Source organism: Teleopsis dalmanni, chromosome 2 (genome assembly GCF_002237135.1).
Source record: "Teleopsis dalmanni isolate 2A chromosome 2, ASM223713v2, whole genome shotgun sequence".
In the NCBI taxonomy this organism is placed as follows: Eukaryota; Metazoa; Arthropoda; class Insecta; order Diptera; family Diopsidae; genus Teleopsis; species Teleopsis dalmanni.
The window spans coordinates 106,717,349-106,725,437 of record NC_051847.1 but is presented as its reverse complement, the minus strand read 5'-3'; positions in this window follow the sequence as shown (position 1 = coordinate 106,725,437).

The following is an 8,089-nucleotide window of genomic DNA, read 5'->3' as shown; positions in this document are numbered from 1 at the left end:
GCCTAAAACAGCTGACAATTGACGCTAGGAGACTTGGTGCAGATATCATTTTGGGTTGCGACGCAAATGCGCACCATGAAATATGGGGCAGCTCAAACACGAATGAACGTGGTGAGTTACTTTTCGATTTTATTTTTAGTAATAATCTTTTTATATGTAATGACGGTAATAGGCCGACTTTTGTTACCAAAAACAGGCAGGAGGTTTTAGACATTACCGTGACTACTGCCAAAATTCATGGGTCTATAAGAAAATGGAAAGTGTCCACTAGACACTCTTTTTCAGACCATATGATTTTAGAATTTTCTATAAACTTAAAGAAATCAAGTACCCCCAGTTTAGAAACTTTCAGAAATGTCAGGAATACAAACTGGACAAAGTACAAATCATAAATGAGCTGTTGACAAACACTACTCTTTATCCGCCAGAGAATATAAATGATCTGGACGAGCAGGTAGGAGATCTTACCTCAATACTTAATGAAGCTTTTAACCTTGCCTGTCCTTCAACTCGACCTAGTAGGAAGAGTAACCCACCCTGGTGGAATAGAAACTTAGGTCAATTGAGGAAAGAATGCAGGAGACTTTTTAATAGGGCAAAGCTAAATAGAAATGAGAGTGACTGGTCTGAATATAAGATCTCTCTTCAGAATTATAAGAAAGAACTACGTAAGTCTAAGAGGATTAGTTGGCAATCATATTGTCAAGAGATTAGTAGGGACTCTGAAACCTCTAGACTACGCAAAATCCTATCTAAAAATCCTTCTGTTCCTGAGTTGCTAAGAAAACCGGATGGGACTTGGTCAAATAACAGTAGGGAGTCACTAGATTTATTACTAGATACCCACTTTCCAGGATCCTTTGCTTCGACGGAATCCTCAGAATGTTTAAACTACGCACCGGTAAACTCTATCAAGTTAAACCTACAAACTCTAAAATGGGCCATTTTTAGCTTTAAGCCATATAAATCACCAGGACCGGATGGTATTCATCCTATTGAGCTGCAAAACTCTTGGGATCAAATACAAAACTGGCTTCTGGCCATTTTTAAATATTGTCTCATTTTTAATTATGTTCCAACTCAATGGAGAAAGGTTAGAGTTGTTTTTATTCCTAAGGCGGGTAAAACCTCTCATAGTAACCCTAATGAACTCCGTCCAATTAGTCTTTCATCTTTCATGCTGAAAGCTTTAGAAAGAATTATAGACTTTGAAATAAGGCGCGTTATAGATCCCAATCTTTGGTCACCGTCACAACACGCCTACACTAAGGGTAAATCCACAGAGACAGCACTCCATGCCCTCACCTGTACTATTGAAAAAACTCTTAAAGTAAAAGAATTTTGTATAGTGGCTTTCGTAGATATTGAAGGAGCTTTTAACAATATTCTTCCCAATGCAATAGCTAACGCACTCTCGCGTCTGGGTGTTGAGGATGCGCTCATCAGCTTTATCGGTCAGCTACTAACTGGCAGAATTATTGAAGCACAAATGGGTGTATCAGCAACACACAGACGGGTAAATAGAGGTACCCCCCAAGGGGGCGTACTCTCTCCTCTCCTCTGGAATATAGCGGTGAATGAACTGTTACAAAAACTGGGGAGAGCGGGATGCGGGACAGTTGCATATGCGGATGACATTGCACTAACAGTTACTGGAAAATATGCTACTAGTTTAAGGGATATTTTGCAGTATGGCCTGAATATTCTTAACAATTGGACACTGACATGTGGTCTCGGGGTTAACCCCAGAAAAACAGAAATCGTAGTATTTACCAGAAAACATAGGGTTCCAAATCTTTCTCCACTCTATATTAAAGGTTCTGCGATACAATATATTGAGAAAGCAAAATTTTTAGCCATTGTTTTCGATAGGAAACTGAGCTGGAAAGAAAATGGAGCGGGGTAGGAAAGCAAACATTGCTTTGCTCCTTTGTCAAAAAGCTATTGGTAAAAGGTGGGGTTTGCAACCACGTATCGCTCAATGGCTATACACTGCTGTCATTAGACCAATACTTCTGTATGGCATTGCCATATGGTGGACAGCTCTTGATAAATCTTCGTACTGTACGGTACTGAACAGGGTTCAGCGCAGGGCTGAACTCTGTATAAGTGGTGCTCTGTGTACAACACCATCTATAGCACTAGATCTAATGCTCCATTTAATGCCACTTGACATCATCAGTAAGCAGTTGGCAGCATCATCTGCCCTAAGACTTAAGGCTACTTCACAATGGAAGGCTAGTGACTATGGGCACGGCTCGATTCTAAATATTTTCAGTCCTTCTCCAAATAACATTGACTACACCTCTCCGATTCTCGACTTTGATAGAAAATTTATTGTTAGATTCCCATCCAGGGAAGCTTGGTTGTCAGGAGGTCCCTCCCTGGGTGAGGGTCTGCAAATTTTTACTGATGGTTCAAAGACTGGGAGCGGCGTAGGCAGTGGAGTTTTCTCAGAGGGGCTGAATATATCCTCCTGCTATAGGCTTCCGGATCAGTGTAGTGTTTTTCAGGCAGAAGTAATTGCCATTAAGGAAGCTTTAGCTTGTCTAGAAGTAGGTAATATACTTGAAAGGAATATATATATACTATCGGATAGTCAAGCTGCTTTAAAGTCCTTGAGTTCTGTCCAATTCACATCTAGGACGGTCCTTGACTGCTACACATCTCTAAATGAGATGTCGACGCAGTTCAATATTTCTCTAATCTGGGTTCCCGGTCATAGGGATATTTACGGCAATTGTAAAGCAGACGAGCTAGCCAGACGTGGTGCTTCAGGGAACCACTCGGAACACCTAAACAATCTGGGCATATCGTTGACTTCATGCAAATTGATTTTGAGTTCTTCCTGTGCCGAACTTTTTAATAAAAGATGGGAAGACTCTGCGATATGCAGGCATCTGTATGCAATGTGGCCACAGACCAACAATAGAAAATCGAAATCTCTTTTAGAGTTATCCCGTAGAGATATCAGTCTTGTAGTGGGTGTACTAACAGGTCATTGTATTCTAGGTAATCATGCTAGGAGACTGAATCTACCGTTCAACCATTTTTGCCGCAGTTGTGGTGAGGATGACGAAAGTGCCTCTCACCTGCTTTCTTCGTGTCCGGCACATGCACGGCGTCGCCTTAAATTTTTGGGGGCTTTCTTTTTTGAGGATCTTGACGAACTTCGAGAACTCCCTCTACGTAGCATTGTAAGCTTTGTTAAAGGTTCTGGATGGTTTTAGCCCGTGGGTTCTAAATAATACGGTATCACAATGGGCCTATGGGCCTAAGTGGATCCCCCTGGGATCGCCGGTTTAACCTAACCTAACCTAACTATACCATATTGAAAACTAACATCAGTAATTCACATATATTACAATACTAGTAAACAAAAATGTTAACTGTATTCCAATTCCAGATTTCATCCAGAGGGACTTGGTGTCGGCCATTTTTAAGGTCCCGACGGAGTGCGGAACACGGGAGATCATGATCGCATCGACCTACTTTCCAGGCGATGCAGATGAAACACCACCTGAAGTAGTCACAAACTTGGTAAGTTATTGCAAATCTAACAATTTACAATTAATAATTGGTTGCGACTCTAATGCGCACCATACCTTATGGGGTAGTACTAACATAAATATAAAAGGGCAAATGTTTTTAGAATACTTTAGTAGTAATAACATCAGCATATTGAAAAATGGTTCTGAACCCACTTTTATTATTGCCATTAGAAGAGAGGTTCTTGACCTTACTCTTTCTAGTCAATTTATCTCCAATTATGTTATTAATTGGAGGGTCTCAAAGGAGGTTTCTTTATCTGACCACCAACATATTCTTTTTGAACTGCCGGGCCAGATTTTACATAAAAATTCTCCAGCTGCACGTAAGTGTGTCAACTGGGAAATATTTAGACTATCCTTAGCTAGTAAAGAGGATCAATTACTGAATTCAATCAGTCATATTGATGAACTTGAATTAGCAGCAGATCAAATAAACTCTGTTATCTCTCAGGCGCATGAAGATGAATATAAAGTTGAACTACGTACATCCAGACGGGATGTGCCATAGTGGAACAACAGGCTCGAAGAAATGCGCAGGGAGGTTAGGATGTGGGAAGACTACAAAACGTCCTTGACTGCCTACAACAGTGAGATTAGAAAATCTAAACGGAAATCATGGAAAACTTTCTGTGACAGTGTTGACAACACTGCGCAAATGGCGGGCCTTCATAAAGTGTTGAGAAAGTCTCTTTCAAATGACATTGGTCTATTGAAAAAGAGTGATAGTCTCTACACAACAAATATCAGGGAAACTTTACAACATTTACTACATGTGCACTTTCCAGGATCGATCTTATGTGATGCATCCATAGATAGGCGCACGTTAAGTTAGGAACAACCAGACAATCGATTAAGGTCGCTATCTGGTATCATTTTTGACATTGATAAAATCAGATGGGCAGTTAATTCTTTCTTTTAATTCTTAATTCTTAATTCTTTCTTGCTGTTTAGGGCAAGCCTATGCTGGAAGCATATACCTGAAGCTTAGAGAGAAGTGAAAGTGGTATTTATACCAAAAAATGGTAATAGACCAAGTGATGACGCTAAATCGTATAGACCGATTAGTCTCTCATCCTTCCTCTTTATAACTATGGAGACTCAAAGATATCTATATTCGTACAGAATTGTCTAAAAGTCAACCTCTTCACAAAACTCAATTCGCTTATTCCAAAGGGAAATCTACCGAATTGGCTTTACATAACTTAATCAACAAAATTGAAAAGGCCCACAAAATCAAAGAAATTGAGCTTTATGCATTTCTGGATATTGAAGGAGCGTTCGACAATACGAGTTATGGCTCGATCTCGAATGCCTTAACTAACAGAAATGTTGATTTCAATGTTATTTCTTGGATTGAGGCGATGCTTCAATACAGAAAAATTACATCAACCTTAGGTACAACGTCTGTAGCTATTGAGGACGCAAAAGGTTGCCCACAGGGTGGAGTACTGTCTCCCTTGCTCTGGTCAGTGGTTGTTGATGAACTTTTAATCTTACTGGAGAATATTGGTTGTGACACTATTGGATATGCAGACGATCTAGTTATAATAGTGTCTGGAAAGCATGGTAGCAGTCTATCAGAGATCTTGGTAGGACACCTTCGACGCATTTTAGCGTGGTGCGAAGGTGACGGTCTCTCCATAAATCCGGAGAAAACTGTTGTTGTGCCTTTTACATTCAAACGTAAACTAGACATAGGTCCCGTACGTTTAGGAAACACTAATATTTCTCTCTCGAGTGAAACAAAGGAACTAGGTGTTGTTCTAGATGGTAAACTCACTTGGAGTTCACACTTAAATAAAGTATATAACAAAGCATTAAGGGCTTTATGGACAACACGGTCCTGTATAGGTAAAACTTGGGGCCTCAACCCAAAGATTATATTTTGGATATATCAATCAGTATTACGTCCTATCATGGCATATGGTTGCCTGGTTTGGTGGCAAAAGGTCACAGAGGCTGGATTTATTGCTGTTTGCATGAAGCTCCAGAGATTAGCGTGTCTCTTAATGACTGGTGCTATGAGGACAAGACCAACTGCAGCGCTTGAGGCTATACTTGGATTGACACCTCTGCACATACACATTCAATCTACGGCTGCGCTTAGTGCGCTTCGACTAAAACTCCACATGAACAAGGGTTGTCTTGACTATGGTCATACCACAATATTAAAAACATTTGGAGCACATAAAATTCCTCAATGCGATGGAGACTATACAACAGAACTCCATCGTTTTGGCAAAAAATTTGAGGTACACCTACCATCACGTTCAACGTGGGAGAATGGAGCCCCACAGGTTGACCCAAAAAGTTTAGTTTGGTACACAAGTGGATCAAAGATGGATGAAGGCACTGGCGCTGGTGTATATGGACCCAACACCAGCATTTCGAAGGCAATGGGCACATGGCCGAGTGTCTTCCAAGCTGAAATCCACGCAATCAACTTATGCGTAAGATCCAATTTAATCAAAAAATCTTTTGGCTCGAAGACTGTTATTTACTCTGACAGCCAGGCAGCTATTAAAGCTCTTTTTTCTTGGACTATCAAATCAAAACAGGTCCTAGAGTGTTACAAGCTTCTGCAATCACTTGCAGCTCGGAATAAGGTAAGCCTTTACTGGGTTCCGGGTCACAGAGGAGTTTTGGGAAATGAAAAAGCTGATGAGCTAGCCAGAACTGCATCAAAAATTGCTTTCATAGGCCCTCAACCCTTTTGTGGAATAAACTGGGCCAGTACAAAACAGATTATCAATGAAATGGAAAATCATATGCGGCTGGAGTACTGGGTAAACTTTCCAGGACTCAGACACAGCAAAGCACTGATAACACCTTACTCCTACAAAGACATTTTTAAATTCTCAAAATGTGATTTAAGGTTGATAACGGGTTTCATTACAGGTCACTATGGTCTGAAATGTCACCTTCATAAACTACAATTATCTGCTAACACGGAATGCAGATGAGGAAACGACCATGCACATTCTTTGTGACTGTCCAGCTTTAATAACGCACAGAAGAAACCTGTTTCATAAAGAATTTCTGTCACCAGAGCAGATTAAGAACTCTTCTCTAGATTTAGTTCTAGACTTTATTCACAAAGCTTTAAGGGGCTTTGTTTAATCAATAGTGAAACTGGTTCGATAGATCTCTTCTTGCCGCAGCACCGGCTGTTCGGCAATTTTCACGGCTACTCTTTAATAAATAATAAAAAAATAAATAAGTCATGAATGTTATATATCGTATGTTTGTTATTGATTAGGTTGGCCATGGGTTAGTCTGTATATAGATCCCCATCAGTGGCCCTAAGCACCCTATACGATTCCGTTACTTCCATACATAGATCAATATGAAATCTTATCTGACGATGGTCAGATATGGATGTTTCTGTTGAAACATTCAAGATTTTGATAAAATGTTTTATTAATCGGTGTGGTTAGGATAATGTCTAAAACCTCTTCCCCGATTCTGTTTATAAAAGTGAACATATTACTCGTATTCAAAATATAAGAGTTATTACCTGTAATAAATTCAAATAGTCACTCACCTCTATTATTGATATTGGTGTTACCCTAAATCGTGTGGAGTGCATTAGCGTAACTTTCAACGATGAGAGGCTTCTTGTTTTTTACACTGCAGTGCATCAGTCCTTTTATTATTAATCAAATTTAAAAACTAAACATATTGCAATTATCCGTTCCAAAAAAGAAGTTAAAATTTCTAATAAAACTAAATGAATTTTTTTTTATCAATATTTAGAGTCGCTCGTGTCCATGCGACTCGTGGAGTAACATTAACATAACTTTTTCAGCATTACGTTCATAGATTAGGTTTTATATATAAGAAAGAACAAATCTTGCAACAAATAATGCCTCCACAAACAGAATAGTATTGAAATTTAACAATTAAAAATAAATATATAATTAATTAATTCATATATTCCACAGCTGGTTTATGATTTTGTTCTAATACCAACACAGCTGGTGAATTTGTTAAAGCTTGCACAGCAAAGTAACAAAACTTCAGAAAAATGTGCGCACATACAAGTCAAGTACGGCTTTGTGTCAGTTGGTCAAGCTGCGCTGACTCTGAGCTTCAAATTTGGCAGGACACGAGTTCGATTCCTGGTATTTGCAGTCTCAAAAAAAAAATTTTTTGCGATTAATTAAATGCAAGAATTATTTCCAAGACCACTGATGATGGGTATTTGGCAATTCTCGAAACAGCTGTGTTGTCAGCCAAAAATTCACTTAATTAAAATGGCATAAAATAAATTTTTGTTGCTGTGTTCACTACCGTTCGAAAAATCTTTTTATCACTATTTATAACAAATTTTATAATTATAACAAAATTACGTTATGGTAGTATAAAATTTTTTCGTTTTAGTCTGGATATTGTGGTATCAGAAAGCAACTGTTTCGCTATTGGATTACGATGCTGATGTATTTTTTGTCCGCGTTTTCTAGTCATATATACATCTATTGGGACTCCAAAATAGTTATAGTTATTATTTGTAATAATTTGTTTTAAACTCTCGGTAT